Source organism: Pantherophis guttatus, chromosome 2, assembly GCF_059756535.1.
Source record: "Pantherophis guttatus breed Tessera chromosome 2, ASM5975653v1, whole genome shotgun sequence".
Taxonomy (NCBI): Eukaryota; Metazoa; Chordata; class Lepidosauria; order Squamata; family Colubridae; genus Pantherophis; species Pantherophis guttatus.
This window is the reverse complement of record NC_142064.1, coordinates 198,706,054-198,725,266: the sequence shown is the minus strand read 5'-3', so window position 1 is coordinate 198,725,266 and position 19,213 is coordinate 198,706,054. Positions and strand designations below refer to the sequence as shown.

The following is a 19,213-nucleotide window of genomic DNA, read 5'->3' as shown; positions in this document are numbered from 1 at the left end:
GGCTGCCAGACGAGAGAGGATCACAGCGGGAAATAGCGAAACAAGAGTCCTGAGGACCGTTGAACCCTTCCCGGCCTAATTTAATGGAAGATGGTACACCCATGACGTCCGCGGAGGATCTCGAAGAGCAAACCTTTGCCAGGTGACCTTTCTTTCCACAGTGGCGGCAAACGGCATTTCGAAAACAGCAAAAGGCACGAGGATGTGAATCCCCACAACCCAAACAAAACGCTGGAGCCTGTCCTTTGGAGGGTGGGCGTCGATTGAAGACCAACGCCTTGAGGTGGTCCACCTCCTCTTCGCTATCAGCAACGGTATCAGAGCGTTCGTAGGACTCCCCTAGCTGTATGGCTGCACAACGAGAGGCCGGTAGAACGTGCGGAAAGTTTCGAATTTCCGCCGCAGACTGGTCAGACATCTCAAACGCATCCACTTCCTCAACAGCAGTCTCCAAATTGATGACAGATTTGGCCAAAAGGCGGCGCTGCAACCGCAAATCGTGCACGCCACAAACTAGTTGCTCGAGGAGGGAGTCATCAAGGTTTTCAAACTCACAATTTATCGCCTCAGTCCGAAGGGCGGCGAGATAGTCATTAATGGACTCCCCTTCCTTTTGCACCTGTTGTCGAAACATGAAACGGCGAAAAATGCGGGAAGGTGCGGGTGCATAATGGCCCTTCAATTTAGCCAGCAAAGTAGGCCAAGAAACGGTGGACAGCTGTTGGGGCGCTACAAGCGCCCACGCCATTGCAAAAATCTGCGGCCCACACACGTTGAGAAAATGGGCTCGTTTCCGGTCATTGGAAAAGTCAGTATAGTCATTTGCCTGCAAAAAACACTTGAAACGCTCAATATAAGTGTCCCAAGTTTCTGCGCTGGGCACAAAAGGCGCAAAGATAGCCAGATTACTCATTAGAAAGAGTTGCAGGCCCACAAGGAACAAGAGAGAAGAGGAAAAAAAATGTTTGCCTCACGTAACTACCTTCCGAAATGCCAACAACAGAACAATTCTTCTCTCGTGGCCGTACTCAGTGGGAGTCATCCCATCCTCGTCGCCAGTGTTCTGAATCGAGAACGGCGGATAAGAGACCAAGATAAGCAACACGGTTTATTCCAGCAACAACACAAGGGTTAAAATATGTAACCTGACATCGGTCGCGCGCAGCCGCTATTTATATTGCAGCTGGGCTCGCGTGGCCAATAAAACACTTTAAAACATTCACACCTCCTGCCGGCCGAGCTATCAGCTCAGCTGATCAGGAAGCCTCCCGTTGCTGGGCGGCCGCTCATCAGATTGTAACAAATATGTTACAAGTGCATTCAGCCTGGGAACTACATTTGGAGGGCACTAGTTGGTGGGCCTTTTCTGTAGTAAGACATGTGTTATGAAATCTTCTCCCATCTGAGTTGAGATTGGCCTCAACATGGTTGAACCCCCCTGCATGTGCTCCCCCCACATCTCCCCGCATGTGCCCCACCGTGCATGTGCACACACCTCCTGCATGTGCCATGCCCCCCACAGATGCATGGCAGAGACCTGATGACCAGCTCCCAGCGGGAGGCCCGCGCGCATGTGCAGCCCAGCTGAACTGGGGCGATGACTTGTGTGTCACACAGAGAGGGCGCTGCATGCCACCTGTGGTACACATGCCATAGGTTCACCATTACGGATCTATATCATCCATTATTTCCTTGTTTGCTTTCATTTTTAGTTTTTAATGTTTTTGTTATAATTTTTTTTTTAATTTGATTTATATGCCGCCCTTCTCCGGAAACTCAGGGCGGCTTACAATGTGTTAAGCAATAGGCTTCATACTTTTGTATATTTATACAAAGTCAGCTTATTGCCCCCACAACTGGGTCCTCAATTTACCTACCTTAGAAAGGATGGAAGGCTGAGTCAACCTTGAGCCTTGGGAGATTCGAACATGCAGTAATTGCAGGCAGCTGAATGTTAATAACTATTAACATTCTATTAGGCTATCAGGCTATTGGTCTGCTGCACCACCAGGCTCTTTTTTATAATTAATAGTGACATTGCCACCCAGAGTCACTTTTGGGTGAGATGAGTGGCTATATTAGATAGATAGATAGATAGATAGATAGATAGATAGATAGATAGATAGATAGATGGATGACAGATAGACAAACAGACAGACAGACAGATAATAGATGATAGATAAGATAGGGAGATAGGGAGAGAGAGAGAGAGAGAGACAGAGAGATTTATGTCCTTGTGTCAAACAAGTATGTAATGACAACATCTGAATGATTCTTCACACATGCATATTTTGGCTACACTGTGATTTCCTAAGGACTCTAGTGAGCCCCAATTTTTGCTCATCCTGCTATAACACTGAAATAGCTCATCTACCATTTAGCAGATCCAGGTCATCCTAAAGCACCAGTCCCCAACCTTTGCCGTTTTGGTGGCCTGGCTGGTGGGGAGAGAAGGGACTTGCGTGATCAGTGGGCTGGTACACATGCACGAGTGCCCACCGGCCTGCCGCTCATGCAAGTTGAGCTGTGCACGCACATGCGCTCTGGGCAGCTGCTCACATGGCCCAATTACAAATAGGGAATTGTGGGCAGATGGAGCCACAAATGGATGGGCCACTCTGCACAAAAAGTTTATGGTTGTTGATTCCAAAAATGTATATTACTCCCATCAATTAGGGCAAGTACTTCCCAGGACCACCAAGATGTCCAAGAAGGAAACAAAATTTTGAAAACTGGTCCTGTCTCTAGAAGAGTTCAAATCACCAGGACCAAATGGATTACATTACAGAGTCCCTAGGGAGTTGGGCAGCATAGAAATGCGACTAATAAATAAATTCCAGAGTTCTGAAGGAGCTGGCAGACATGATCTCAGAACCACTGACCCATATCTTTCAAAAATCCTAGAACACCGGAGAACTACCAGAGGACTGGAAAAGAGCTGATGAAAAGAGCTGCTCCCATCTTCAACAAAGGAAAAAAAATGGATCCAGGAAACTACAGGCCAATCAACCTGACATCAATGCCTGCAAAGATCCTTGAAAAGATAAACAAACAATGGACCTGGGAACACCTAAAAAAGAGCAAAGCTATTACTGGAAGCCAACATGGTTTTGTTAAACAGATCATGCCAGACAAAACCTTGTTGCATTCTTTGACAAAGTGACTAAATTAGTGGATCAATGAAATGCTATGACATAGTATACTTGGAGTTCAGTAAGGCATATGGCAAAGTAGACCACAACTTAGATCAGAACAGAACAGAACAGAACAGAATAGAAAATAGAGTTGTAAAAGACCTTGGATGTCTTCTAGTCCAACCCCCTGCCCAGGCAGGAAACCCTACACCACTTCAGACAAATGGTTATCCAACATCTTCTTAAAAATTTCCAGTGTTGGAGCATTCACAACTTCTGCAGGCAAGTTGTTCCACTGATTAATTGTTCTAACTGTCAGGAAATTTCTCCTTAGTTCTAAGTTGCTTCTCTTCTTGTTTAGTTTCCACCCATTGCTTCTTGTCCTGCCCTCAGGTGCTTCGGAGAACTCCCTCTTCTTTGTGGCAGCCCCTGAGATATTGGAACACTGCTATCATGTCTCCTCTAGTCCTTCTTTTCATTAAACTAGACATACCCAATTCTAGCAACTATTCAAGTACTCGATAAAAGGTCAATATTGGAGATGAAGGTATGAATAACCATCACTAAGTCCAACTAGTACAGAAAGGCTCAGAGTTTCCTCATAAGCTGTACTTGTTCAAACAAGCTCCTTGCCACAGTCATCACTTGAAAGTCTAGTGACAGGCTGTGGGCTCAAAGAGCACTTCCTCTTTCTGTGTCCAATCCTTGAATCCAGACATTCCTTTTATCAATAGCAATTCTATATTGTCTAGATATAATTTTTGTTTGTTCTCCTTTTATCAAGTTTGTGCATTGTTCAAGGGTGCTATTTACTTCCATGATATTAGGTGGTGCTCCACTTCAAAGCTTCAGCAGCAGCTGCAAGCAGATGTTTAAAAGCATAGAGAGCAAGATAAGAGGCTTGGGAATGCCAAGAATCAATGATCTGGGAGTCAAGCCTTGGTCCCCCAGTGCTAAAATCTGGTTGCAGCCTGAAAGGAAAGATTGGAACCATCCTACAAAACCCAATTCACACAAAACCCAACTCCACCAGATAGCCCAGAAGGATGCATGGTTGATGGGCTTGAAAGCCCAGGGAGATTCACAACAATAAAGGAGAATAATTATAGCTCAGGATTGAAATGGTGGGTCCTTGGTGCTGAGCTTGGTTGTTTTCTTGCAGACATTTCTAACTAGCACTGATGATGTTACCTAGTTTGGGTTAATGAAACATCCACAAGAAAACAACCAAACTCAGAAAGTACCAAAGTTGCACATCTCTACTGAAAGTTTCCAACCTAAATCATCTGCCAAGGTCACCAAAGCCTTCCGGACCAAACCCAAATTGAGAAATGGGTCAGATTAGCAATTTCAACCAGATGCACCTGGGGTTGCAAAGGCACAGCCTTATCAGTCGCCCCGGACCAAGAATTTAAGATTAGAGACCAGTAAATAATTAACAAAGATTTTTCAAAACAGTTGAAAAATCCCTCCCAACCCTCACTTTGAGGGGGAGTCCACCCCTTTGCTATTCGAGGCTAAAAGAAAAAAGAAAAGAAAAGGGAGCCGTTTGCGGAGAAGATGGCAGGGCAAGAAAGAATCCTCATTCTCCCCCCCCCCACCTTTCCCCCTCCCCTCGGACTCCAGTGTTTGGCATTTTTTCCTCAAGAGGAAGATAAGCCACTGCTGCTAGTTCCCTCTCATTTGCGCTCCCTCAGAAGCAGGGTTTTTCCACAGGTCCCGCGAAGATCCCTTCGCGCCTTTCCACCTTCGGGCGCGCGCCCAGAACCTCCACAACCCGCGCGACACACAAGCACCCCTGCGCGCGCTGTTTCACTACCTCTCTCCCCATTTGCGCTCGACACCTTTTGCTTACACCCGAGCGCTCAGGCACCCGCCACCCCACCCCACCCTTTTGGCGCTGCCTCTTTCTCCTCCCCGGCAGCCTGAGGAGGAAAGGAGCGAAGAAAGGCGCGAGGGCGGCTGCCCCTCCTCAAGCTCCTTCGGCAACTTTTCAGCCGCCTTGAACTTCTCGGAGGAGCCGCCGCCGCCAGCGGCCATCGTCATGCGCTTTCCCCAACCGGCTCGGCGCTGTACACCGTCCTCCTCGGAAGATCCAACCAGACAAAGGGAGAGCTGGTAAAAGATTTGGAGAAACGCTCCTTTCCTGCAATACCAGGTATGTAGAAGGAGAGGCCGGGCGGCTTCGCTTCTGGGTTTTAGCGCGCAGGAAAGGTAAGCGCGTAGGGAAGCCCTTCTCCCCAATTCATTTTGTACGGGAAGCCCGGCGCGTTGGATTCGGGCGCCCCTTTGGAAAACAAATGGAGAAGCGTAGGGCAAGCGTGGAGTGTGAGAGGGAAAGCGATGCGGGTTGAAGCAGGTTTCTCAGTCGCCCTCGAAACCTCCGGCGAGTCGTCCGGGCAGGATTTTAGGCGGGTAGCGGCGGCTGAATCCGAAGACAAACGGCGCCTGGGCTGCGTTCACACGGCGCGGCGCGCTAAAAGCAGAGTAGGACGGAGTTAGGACATAAACAACTTCAGTTTGGTTTCTTTTATTCCTTTTATTTCTCACAGCGTTGAGTTGGGTTTCTTTCGTGTTGGTTGTATTTTGTGGCTTAGTGATGATTATCACATAGCCAGCCCGTCTGATATATTGATACTTTCTTCTTCTCAAATTCGGTATTCGAATGAAACGTGTTCTGCAAACCCAGTCGTGTTGGTTGGTGGGTGCCCTAAACTTTCGTGGGGTCGAGTTGTCAAGTTACACGTCTCTGCTTTTCAAAAAATGATAACCCTACGTCTTATTATACCAACTGATACCAACTGATCTGGGAATTATTTTGGTGAATCTTGGAGTTGTATTTAGCTAATCTTCCGTGCTGCCGCAACTGAAACAAACCTAAGAGTTGTACACCTACAGAGAAGTGAAAAGTCTTCAATTGAAAATCAAACAAACAAAAAGAGATGCGATATGGACTATGAAATTTCATGCTCCCCCCCCCCACCAGGGACCTGCTAGCTACTATTGTTTCAGCCTCCTGACTCTTCTGTGGAGGTAAAACTATTGGCCTGTTTTAAGGATTGTTTTGATAAGTACTGAAATCATAGAGGGAAGTGCTTTTAACATCTGGGATGAAGCACAAAACAGTACTAAGCTTTATTTAAAAAAACAAACAAACCAGTTGACTGTTGAGAATGTTCTGTTTATTACTTTATTCCACACCTTTGCTGTGTTGTCCAAGTTCTAACTCCAAGAATATCAAGATGAGTCAGAGTGGAGTTGGTTCTTCATCTACAGTATAATCAATGGATTTAATCTGCTGGCTTTAATGGAGCACAATCAAATTGTCCATTTCCATTTTGAGAAGACTATATCTTTCCAAAAGATACATGCTTCCATGTGGATAATTTCATGACAGTTTGCAACTGAATACAGTGGATGACTAGTAAGAGAGATAGAGAGGGAATAGAGAGATGAATGTTTTACCAAAACATATAAGCAGGTGGGAGTGATCCTCCCCAGGTTCCTCTATCCTACTCATGGGCTTTATGTCATTATGAAATTGCAACTAATCTTCCATTGGAATTTAGAACTTAAAATGAAATTGTGCCAGAACATTCAAACAAATGAGTAATTTTGCCACTACAGATGTTTGAACAAGATTGTAAAATATTTCTATCAGCCTGACTGCTTATTGCTGTCATCAACAAATTGACAGCTGTGAGAAGCGTTGAACAGATAGCTCAGTGGAGCCAAGGCCTCCCAGTTGTTGTCTTTCCATACAGGTGTGATGTGTGTGCACATGTGTATGTCCATACCTTATTAATAAATATGCATATGTGTGAAAAGATATACCGGATTCTTGGTGGACCAGTACGATCGACTGCTTTAGATAACAATCTCTAAACAATCTCTAAACTGAAATCATGACTGGTGTACATTTTGTTTCTTCTGGGACAAATGAGAGAAAGATAGAAGGTGAGTGAGGAAGGGAGAGATAGGAAATATGCAGACATTGACAGAGCAAAGGTAACACAAGCAGTAGCAGTTATCAGAGAATTAAGCTTGGGGATTTAAGAGCAGACTAATGACAAAGATCAGCTGCTCAATGGTACCTACTTCTTGGAATAATGTGACATTTCAAATTAAAATGATAGAATTCTAAACTTTCCTTGAAAGAGCCACAGAGTGGGGTATCAGGAGTGTGCATGGATCAGACAGCCAGCATTTTCTGATACTTCTACTATCAGGTAGAACCTTACATTACAAATTATTAGCCAATTGTTGCCTGAGTAGAATGTAATGGCACTCGATCTGATACAGCCAATGTTTTATCTGTTAAGATTATAGTACCATACATATAAGGTAGGGTTTATTTACTTCATTCATGCTCCTGTCGATGTAGAATACAGCTGTGTTTACATGCAGTTTAACTGGAGAATTCTGGTGCCATTAATTCTGGTTTAGTTTCTCCTATCGACAGGAGTGGCTTAACTAACCAGGAATTAAAAGCTTAGTGTTACATCCAAACTTTTTTGTGAGTGGCTATTCTTAAAGACTGTAAGCCAATTTTTTCATGGTTTTTTTTTTGAGGGGGGCTGCTTTTGCAATCCAAACTTCTTGCAGTGGCAGCAAGTCAAAGCTCCACTTTGAATTGTACAGTAAAGTCTTAAATTCTGGTTCATTAAACCATTCTTTTTGGTAAGAAGAATGAAACAAGAATGTAGCAGGACGCAACTCTATCCACACAGAGTTCAGTGTCTTTGTATGGATAGTGAAGAATTTACGTGGCTTCCCACTCCCAAGTATATTGTAATTAATTCAGTATAATTAATATTCCTTTAATCAATTAATTATTGGCCGTATATTTTCAATACTTTACTTTCACATGAGCTTTAATGTAGAATATTTAGGCTTAAAATAATTATTTCAATAATTTAAAATGGAAAGAGTAAGTTCAAAAGTCCTGCCCAAGGCTTTCCTGGAAGTTTTGCAGATGAGCAAATTTTGAAACCTTTTTTTTAAAAAACATCATACAAGTTCAGTTTACGTTAAATGAAAAATAAATAAATTAGTTTACTATTTACATTATTCCCAGCTCTCTGGTGTTAAGAGACTGATACTCTTGTTCTGTTAATAAACTTTTGTCGAAGACCATCGGAAGTGTTAAGTAAATAAGCATTGTTCTTATGAAGAAAGGGAGGGGAAATAAAAAATAATTTAAGCACACCTGGAATGCAGCATCAGCTGCAGGCAACAAATACATTTTGCATTATGATGTACAGAAACAACTGTTGGCTTCAGTACATATTACATTTAAGAAAATAAATGTTAAACTACTGTTTCAGTACAGATTGTATAGGATCATTCATGCTGGTTCTTTGCTGCAGAGTGTGGTCTTTTTTTCTGCCTCTCATGAATTGTGTCTGTAACAGCAAGTGAATACAGGCACAAATGTTCCACACATATCAACAGGCACATTTTAATCTTCAGAAATGCATGGAGATAATAGGATTAAAAGTAAGAGACTTTTCTTGAAACCTGGGTACCATTGTGTTATTAGAATAAACCCAGTTTTGCTGAACAGACAGGATTTTTCCCTCTCCCCCTTTTTTTGTGGTTTTTCTGGGGAGGTGGAGTAGAAAGAGCAAGCATTATGCGGTAGAGACATTTTCTTTTCCTGGTTCTTCAAGGTGCAATAGGGCCCTTTTAAGCACATGGAAGAACCATTTTTTTAAAATGCAGAAATCAAGTAGTATTATAGACAGAAACAGTGAGATAAAGTTACCTGTGCCTTCCATTTTGTAGTACAATAGTAATAACTTTTTCTTTGGACATCCCTCACAAAAGTGCATTCCTACAAATCATTAATGGTGGCTTTTAAGAATAGCTACTCCACCCTAAAACTCATCACCCCACATCTATATATAATTGTTAATGGAACACAGAAAAAACAAACAACGTACCATGTGTATATGAAATTTTACACATTTTCAATATGGGTTAAGCTTATTTTGTAGTACTTATCCATACATAATATACATCTTATACCCTACTTATCTGTGGGTTACAAGTAACATCAGGTTTTCAGTCCATTGAGTACTTGAGACCATACATTTATATTTCTAGTGTTGAATGACTTACTTCTTAACAAGAATAGCACAAAGAATCCATTTTGGGGTGATTCAGTTAATTTCCATGTAATAGAAATAGTTCAAAAGAATATAGATGTCAGAAAACCTTGCCCCAAACTCATATTAATATGTAATTATTTTCCCCAGAAGAAGAATAAATTTAGGATATTGGAAAAACATACACTTTAAAGAAACTTTTAATGTTTTGCGTGCAGAGAATATTATTCCCTACATAGCAACATCCAGGTGAGAAATTAAAAAGAAAAGAAACCTAATAACAGAGGGAGGTCTATTTATTTATTTATAACCTGCCTTTATTATTTTTACAAATAACTCAAAGTGGAAAACATATTCAGCACACCTTTCCTCCTCCTATTTTCCCCATAACAATAACAACCCTATGAGGTGAGCTGGGCTAAGTGAGAGAGACTGGCCCAAAGTCACTCTGTTGGTTTTCATGGTTAAGGTGGGCCTAGAACTCACAGTCTCCTGGTTTCTAATCTAGTGTCTTAATCACTAAATTAGCCTAAACTGGCTTTCTGTGCTGCATAGAGGGACAATGATAAAGTGCTCAAATGGGATAAATACATTACACTCCAATTTTTACATCATTCAATCAACCAATCAGGTCAGCTGTTTTATTACACTTTCTTTTTCCTTCAATAGCAAACTCACAAAAGTCTATTGACCATAATGTAAGAAGTTAGACATTTTATTTTTTTTATTTCTATGCTGTTCTTCCAACTGAAGTTTTCCATGGATGGTTTTCCATGGATAGATGAAAATCAATCAAAATTATAAAATAAAAATACATACTCAAATATGATTATTAAACGAATAAAAGCAATAATTAACACACATTATTTTAACAGAACAATATTAGTCAGTGAGGACTGACAAAAGCAATTCCAAAATTCATTTTTCTCCTTGGTGGCTTTGAAGTTCTGGACCTTGTGAAATTTTCTGCCAAGGACTGAACCCGCCAAGAATGTTTTAACCACAAATCTTGTTCCTAAGCGAACATGTCTCCTGATAGTCAGTTGAGGAAGAAGGGTGCATCCTTTCCCATGCCTTCTGGTCCTACTTGCCCTATCTTTTATATGGTGTGGTTGTCAGACAACTTTCTAGATACATCCTACTTCACCATCTTTTGTTTTTTAAAGATGCTTTTTAATCCATGCAGATGTGTTCATAGACAATACAATCCTATGAAATCCTTGTCAATGTCACTTGTATCTAATGATCCATTGCTATACTGCCTTTGAAAGAGAAAACAACAGAACTTGATGGATTTGAAATAACAATCCTTCTCTATGCCTTAATGCCTACATCTTTGTGTCTTTCAATCTGGAAGTACCTGGGGACAAAAATTAGGAGACCAGAGTCAAGGATTTATTGACAAAAACTAATGAACGGGGAAGTCTGTAATCAAATTTCAAAGTTTTCCCATAGTTTTTCAAGGACACTAAATTTGCTAACACGAGATAACATCTTAGGCTACATGAAAGATGAACACATTTAAGATTTAATTCTTTTTGCTCCAAAGTACTCACATGCCTGTGTTTGAAAACTGCTAATAAGCAATAAAGTCAAAGTAAATTCAGTACACCTTTGTCAATAGAAAGAAAGCATACATACTGTCATTTGTGATATTTAGTCAATTATAGTAAGCTTTTCCTGCTTTTTTTTTAAAAAAAAAACTGGCCTAACATTACTTATATATACACTGCTCAAAAAAATAAAGGGAACACAAGCAGAAGACATCCGAGATCTGAATGAATGAAATAGCCTTATTAAATACTTTGTTCTTTACATACAGTAGTTTTGTGTTCCCTTTAGTTGTTTGAGCAGTGTATAAACTACTGTATGTAAAGAACAAAGTATTTAATAAGGCCATTTCATTCATTCAGATCTCGGATGTCTTCTGCTTGTGTTTCCTTTATTTTTTTGAGCAGTATATTTAATTCTACAACTATGTTAGTGATTCAAAATAGAGCAAGCCGTGAGGGCCGCAGTTCAGCCTGCCAAACTTTCAGAAAGCTATAGGGGGTGATCCAGTAATGTCTCAGGACGGGTGGGATGTCTGTCTGTCTATTTCAGAGTAGTAATGGGAATAGGAGGCTTGTTAGAGGCAAAACAATCCAATTCCAATCTTTGATCCTTAAATATCAAAAGAGTTGACATTTGTGAGGAAATAAGGGTTTAAAGGTGAAGAAAGAGCAGTTTACTACTCACCCATTTTACTATCAGATTTTGTGGGCATAATTTGAAGGTACTGAATGATTGTGTGTTGCCCATCCATTTTAGACAGCAGATATGTAAGTGTAGTTAAAATGCTATCTGCTACATAGAATTAAAATGAGACATGTGTATACTACAGAGTCATGACTGACTGATTTGTGATCCTCATTAGGTAATTGCTAAAAGTTTTTGCTTTTTTTCCTCGAATCTCAGAATCTTAAATTCTATCATGAATTAAGAAACCAAGAAAAAAAATGTGAAGTCAGATAAACTAGTATAGAGTTTGTCCTATATGTCTGTGCTAATTTGCATAATAAAATTAATAAAATGGAGAAAGAAAACTTGAACTCAGCAAAAGAGATGGAAGAAGACTAGAATTAGACCTGTTTTTCTGATGGTATATGAAGGGGACACAATGTAGCATTACCTAAAAGAAAGGGGGAGAAAGAGAGTTACACAGCTGATCAAGTCAAAATAATTGATCAAGTCCAACTAGTTAAATATTTGTAAAATCCATTCATCTATATGTGATTAGGTAGTTGGTTTGGTGTAACAGTTAAGGCATCAGGCTAGAAACCAAGAAACTGAGTTCTAGTCCCATCTTAGGCACAAAGCCAACTGGATGACTTGAGCCAGTCACCCCCTCTCAGCCCTAGGAAGGAGACAATGGCAAACCATTTGCAAAAAAAAAAAAAGCCAAGAAAATTGCAGGGATTAGGCAATTGCCAAGAGTCAACATAAAAACCAATCAAATCTTTATTATGGCCATAGACCAGAATAAGGAGGGTAGGGTAGAATTAATTTAAAAGCATAAAAGATGCTAAAAATTGTGAAAAGTTAGAATATATTGAAACAGAAAGCATTAAGATAATCTAAAAGAAAGGGTAGGCATTAGATGGGTGCACAAATGGTTAGTTTGGAAGACTATATCAAATTACAGAGCCCTCTAATATGGCGAACTAGGTGCTTAGTTTATGGCACAGGTAATAATTCAGTGAATTTTGAGCACTGCTGCACAACATTGTATGTTGTAACAATTGGTATCTAAAACCAGCAGGGAGGTATAGAATAGTTCTGTGTGGCCTCGGTATTTATGCAGCAATGGTGAGACAAGGCTAGTACAAAGATCTGTGAAGTACAGGAACTGGAGAAGCACACACTCTGTTGTTTCTGTGTGTCTGGAGCAGGGGTGGGTTCTACCTTTAGGCTTCTTACCTTTACTACCGGTTCACAACGGGATCGCCTATGACAACATCTGGGATGGTGGGCGGAGCTCCCACCGGTTTTACTACCGGTTCTTGCAAACTGGCCCAAACCGGGGGCAACCCACCACTGGTCTGGAATCACAGGGACATTGTCTCTCTGGGTAAGGAAGCCTCCTGCATCAGCCTTCAAGGATAGCTGAGGGGAGGGCATGACATCATGCCACAGTAAAGGCTCCTGATTAGATCCAATTGGCACTCTCGGTCTAATACACGCTGCTTAATAAATGTTTGGGCTGATAGTATCCCATGCTAAATAGAAGACTTGAAGATCAGAGGCCCCCAATCTTTTGGGCACCAGGGACTGGTTCCATGGAGAAAGATTTTCCTGCGGACTGGAGGAGGCATGGTTTTGTTTGTGCTGCCCGGTTGCTGGCATGCCATGGCCCTGTGCCAGCCCACGGAGGAGGGTTGGGGCCCCTATTGTAGTGAACCCCCATTATGAGATTTAAGTTGCTATTGCCTGTTTCCATGTAGATTGAAAATTATCACTCAGTACTGACATGAAGAGACCAAATTATTTATTGATTGATTGACTGATCAAAATTTATATGCCGCCCTTCTCCCATAGGACTCAGGGCGGCTGACACAATAAAAGAACATAATAAAATACTAAAACCAAAAACCAAGTTAAAATCCCCACAATTTAAAATCACACGGCCGATCAGGGGATTTGCCAAAAGAGCCATGTCTTCAGGTCAGCGCAGAAAGTGCGGAGGTTGGGAGGCGTCCGGAGCCCGGTGAGTAACCCATTCCAGAGGGTCGGTGCGGCCACAGAGAATGCCCTCGACCTGTGGGCCGCCGGCCAACATTGTCTGGCCGCCGGCACCCGGAGGAGGGCAGTTCTATGAACGCACTGGGCAGTGGGAGGCCGATAGGAGGTGATCCTGCAAGTACCCCGGGCCTATGCCATGAAGGGCTTTATAGGTAAGAACCAGCACCTTGAAGCAGATCCGAAAGGCCACCGGCAGCCAGTGCAGCTCGTGCAGGAGAGGTGTTGCACGGGAGTAACAGGAAGCTCCCGTAACAACCCGCACGGCCGCATTCTGGACCAGCTGGAGCCTCCAGGTGTACCCTAAGGGCAGCCCCATGTAAAGGGCATTGCAGTAATCCAACCGAGAGATAATGAGAGCTTGAGTGACCATACGGAGGGCATCCCTGTCTAGGAAAGGCCGCAACTGGCGCACTAGGCGAACTTGTGCAAAAGCCCCCCTTGTCACGGCCATCAGATGGTTCACCAAGGACAGCCGTGAATCAAGGAGGATGCCAAGATTGCGAGCCCTTTCAGAGGGAGCAAGCAGCTCCCCTCCCATCAAAAGTGATGGGGTCACTAGAGCAGGAGATAAATAAATAAATAAATAAATAATTTTATTTCTATACCGCCCTTCTCCCGAAGGACTCAGGGCGGTGTACAGCCTATTTAAAAACACAAAAAACACGACAACAATTTAAAATTTAAAATCATTAAATAATTAGGCTCCAATTAAAATCCCAGAGATTTAAAATACCCCAATTTAAAACGTTATGTTAATAGCCCTGCCTGGCGGAACAACAGGGTCTTCAGAGCGCAGCAAAACACCCGGAGGTCGGAAATCTTTCGTATTTTGGGGGGCAGTTCATTCCACAGGGCTGGGGCTCCCACAGAGAAGGCCCTCCCCCTGGGTGTCGCCAGCCGACATAACTTGGCTGATGGCACCCGGAGGAGACCCTCTCTGTGGGAGCGGACTGGTCGGTGGGAGGCTATTGGTGGCAGAAGTCGGTCTCGAAGGTACCCGGGTCCTATGCCATGGAGCGCTTTAAAGGTGGTAACCAACACCTTGAATCGCACCCGGAAGACCACTGGGAGCCAGTGCAGCTCGCGCAGGAAGGGTGTCACGTGGGCGCAACGGGTTGCACCCATAACCACCCGCGCGGCCGCATTCTGGACCAGTTGGAGCCTCCGAGTGCTCTTCAAGGGGAGCCCCATGTAGAGAGCATTACAATAGTCCAACCGGGAGGTGACAAGGGCGTGAGTGACCGTGCGCAAGGCGTCCCGATCCAGAAAGGGCTGCAACTGGCGAATCAGGCGAACCTGATAAAAGGCCCCCCTGGCCACGGCCGTCATGTGCTCTTCTAAAGACAGCCGTGCGTCCAGGAGGACACCCAGATTGCGAGCCCTCTCTGTGGGGGGCAAGGATTCGCCCCCAATAGTCAGCGATGGCACCTGCTGACTATATCGGGGCGCCAGAAGCCACAGCCACTCGGTCTTGGAGGGGTTGAGTCTGAGCCTGTTCCTCCCCATCCAGGCCCGCACGGCCTCCAGGCAGCGGGACATCACATCAAGGGCATCGTTGGGGTGGTCTGGGGTGGAGATGTACAGCTGAGTATCGTCAGCGTACAGATGACACTTCACCCCAAAACCACGGATGATGCCAGAATCCACAGCCACTCAGTTTTGGAGGAGTTGAGTCTGAGCCTGTTCCTACCCATCCAGACCCGTACCACCTCCAGGCACTTAGACATCACGGAAAGGGCATCCCTGGGTTGGTCCAAGGTAAAGATATACAGTTCAGGGTATATACATACCCCGAAACTACGAATGATCTCACCCAGCGGTTTCATGTAGATGTTGAAGAGCAGGGGGGAGAGAACCAACTGCTGTGGTATCCCACAAATAAGGGGCCTCGGCAAGGATCTCTGACCCCCCGCCCAAACAAACTGCGTACCACCCGAGAGGTAGGAGGAGAACCACTGTAACACAGTGCCCCCTACTCCCAACCCCTGGAGCCGTCGCAGTAGGATACCATGGTCAATGGTATCGAAGCTGCTGAGAGGTCAAGAAGCACCAGAATGGAGGAACAACCCCCATCCCGGGCCCGCCAGAGATCATTCACCAGGGTGACCAATGCCATTTCCGTGCTGTGGCCACGCCTGAAACCCGATTGGTACAGGTCTAGTAATCCGTTTCCTCCAGGAATTGTGGGAGTTGGTATGCCACCACAGCCTCAACAACCTTCGCTTCAAAGCATAATTAATTGTTTCCTGGAAAATAGGGGAAAAATCTACGTTTAACTTGACTGCAACATGGTGATATATGCAAATTTTCATATTGTATTACAGTAAACCCTCACTTTATTTAAATGAATGGTTTATTTTTTCACTTTTTGTAAGATATCTTGGAAATTACTGAAGAGGGTATAAATCAATCAATAAAGTAAGAAATGTAAGTGTTTAAAACAGTGTCATTGCTTTTGCTATTTTCAAAATGGGAATTTTTATAGAAAGCATCGGTTTATCTGAAGTATCCTAGGAGTCAGAATTTTAAAATTTTGGCTCATTTTCTGTGAAAACAGATTTAGAAATTGTTTCATCAGTGGGTATTTTGCCTATTCTGAAATAGTAAAAAGTATTACTTTAAAATTTAAAGAAGAGTAGCTCCTTGTAAAGTCAGTGCTTTGCATGTGTAATGTCTTGTGCTTGTTCTAGCACCATGATGGCAAATCTATGGTACGTGTGCCAGAGGTGGCACACAGCGCCCTCTCTGATGGCATGTGAACCGTCACCCCAGTTCAGCTTCGCTGCGCATGTGCACGCACCTCCTGCTGGTCAGCTGGTCTTCAGGTCTCTGCTGCGCTTGCGCGTGGGGGGCGCATGTACATGCAGGGGATGGGGCATATGCAGGGGAGCCGTGTGTGCATTGCATTTTGGGGGTTGGGGTGCCCGCACACACTTTGGGCACTCGGTCCAGAAAAAGTTAGCCATCACTGTTCTAGCATTTCTGGATAAAAGGTTCAACTAGCAGAAGGCAGGAAACCTTTGAGAGATGTTGCCAATCAAAGTAGTCAGTACTAAGCTTTCTCTCTTCCAAGTGGTATATCTTGTGTGTATCACTTTATTTTTCCACTTATATTTTTAATATAAAGTTCAAAATGTATCTTAAAATCTAATTTAAAATTTATCTCCATGATAATTTGCACTTGGAAAAAAAATCATTCATACAGCTTGTTTTTTTTTTTCACCTTTCACTCTGTGTCTTAGTTTACTATTTATTAGCTTTGTTTTTCATCAGATGGAAAATTAGAAGAGAATATTTGTAGGCCACATTTGAAGTATGAAGTCCTTGGTGCTCTCTGATCTTGGTTGTTTGCTTGCAGATAGGGGTTTCATTACCCAACTAGGTAGTATCTTCAGTGCTGGGAAGGGAAAAAGGGGTTTACTTTCTGTTTACTGCTTGCCCAGTCAGTGTTGTGTTTTCTCCTTTTAGTTTCTTGATTAGGTTGTTGTTTACTGCTTGTTCTTTAAGTAGGTTGTTCCTTAATTAGGATATTGTTTACTGCTTTATTATTTGTCTGGTGTTAATCCTGGTGTTAGTCACTACTTATTTGGATGTTGATTGTTGGTGAGATGGTGTATTGGTCTTTTGGTTTCCTTTTTGGATTTTTTACTGTTTTTTGAATTATGTGCTTGTCTCCGTGTACCTGTTGATGGCTGATTTGTCTGAGTGCCAAGCTTCCAGGAATTCCCTAGTGCTTTTGAGATTTAACTTGGTCTAGGATGCTCACAGTTTCCCAATTGAAACTATGACTGAGTCTGTCCATGTGTTGTGAAACTAAGGATTTTCATTGTACCTTCTGACTGCTAGTTGTTGGTCATGGATGTTCTCTGCTAGCCTTCTGCCTACCTAGTGGTTATTACAATCCTGACACAGTTTGTTATAGGTGACTCCTGTATTTTGTTTTTGGGCTGCTGTGTCTATTAATTTACTTAAGATGTTTTAGGGGCTTTAGTTGATTTGTATGCTGCAATGATGCTATGTGTTTATAAGAGTCTGTTGGTTGGTTCTGAGATGTTTTTGATTTATGTTTAGATGTATGTTTAGATGTTATCCTTTCCATATTGTGTTGGTTGTGCTGTAGTGAGTTGAATAGTTGAAATTCTATGGGTGTAGGTAGTCTACTTCCTTATTTAAAAAACATGATGGGCTTTAAAAAAATCTGAACCCTGGTCTGCAGGTAGGCAGATAAGGTGAACAAAATTTTTGAGGTATATTTTGGAACCTAAAATTCTTAATTTATCTGCAAGTAATTTAACTGTCTATCTCTCTCATTGATTTTTTTGTGTTTGTGTGCTTTTTAATCAATTTTTGATTCTTGGCAACTGCTAGATAGGTCCCTACAGTTTTCTTGGCAAAGTTTCTTTTTCCATAAGTGCCTTGCCATTTTGCTCCTTGCTAGGCTGATAGAGATTAATGGTATAAGGTTATCAGTTAGCTTCATGCCTAAAGCAGGACTAGAACTCATGGTCTCCTGGGTCCTGTCCTGATGTCTTAAACACTACACCAAACTTAATCTCTAGCTGATTGGGAGCTAGAGAAAGCTAGAAAGACTAAAAATTTAATTCAGTGCCTATGGTTTGACTTTGCATATGTTCATTCATACCTAGAAGAGAAATACTAGGATCGTTATGTATGCCACACAGGTCCTGATATATAATAAGGAGGACTTCCTTGTTAATTCCTACATTATCATCCTGGTTTGTTAAGCCAAGTTTGACTTTTAGGCATGCTGGATCTCTGACAGTAGCAATGGGAGGAACAAGAAGAGAGGCAGGAATATGCACCCATTGCCTCGTCTACATCATGCTTTACAGAACATAGACTAACTTCCAAACACATCATATGAATGCTATATGGCAATTTTATCTGTTTCTTTAAAGAAATTTGTTTGAATTTCCTTTGCTTCAGACATAAACATAATGCTCATGAATTCATAGTCATGAGCAATTTGAATTTGATCATCTTCGTTTTCTTCATATCACAATACTGTAGCAATTGGGAGGGATTGCCAAGTATTCATTTCTCACTAATATCACTTGTAAGTGAATGGTTACAGAATCAAAATCTTCATGCATTTATGTAGTGTCCTTGATGCTTTCTGAAAGAAGCCATAGTTACACCTAGAGCAGGGGTGTCAAACTCAAGGCCCGCCAGCCTATCTGGCCCATAGGGTGCTTAGATCTGGCCCATGGGGGCCACCCTGGAAACAGCGAAGGACCAGCCCTTGGTGCCTCTGCCAGCAAAAACAGAGCTTGGGAAGGCCATGCGCCTCCTGAGCTCCATTTTTGCTGGCAGAGGCGCTTGGGCCACCACAGGCACCCCTGACACGAGTGATGTCTACGTCCACCTTGGCCATGCCCACCCAGTCCCCCGAGGTCAAACACAACCCTGATGTAGCCCTCAATGAAATCGAGTTTAACACCCCTGACCTAGAGTATGCTGGGCAGGAATTGTATACCCCATCTGCAATATAGAAATCATCTCTGAAAACCCTAAAATGCTGAAGGTTTTCCCAAGTCCCATCTGCAGCTTCTTTAGGCAAACAGAGACAAAATGGTATTTCTGCAGACAGCCATCTGCTATCTAATCTCCTAATGTATTAATTTATCTTTCTTTATTATCCTGGGGCTCATGATAGTACAAAGCCTC

At 42.7% G+C, this 19,213-nt stretch overlaps 1 protein-coding gene across 1 annotated transcript in view; it reads left to right on the top strand.

Moving 5' to 3' along the window:
• The first annotated feature begins 4,995 nt into the window (after nt 1-4,995).
• FAT2 (FAT atypical cadherin 2) overlaps nt 4,996-19,213 on the top strand; it is a 90,408-nt gene continuing 76,190 nt past the window's right edge. Inside the window, exon 1 of the mRNA XM_034402080.3 lies at nt 4,996-5,292. The gene's annotated coding sequence lies outside the window, so the exon portion shown is untranslated. The remainder of the gene's footprint in view (nt 5,293-19,213) is intronic.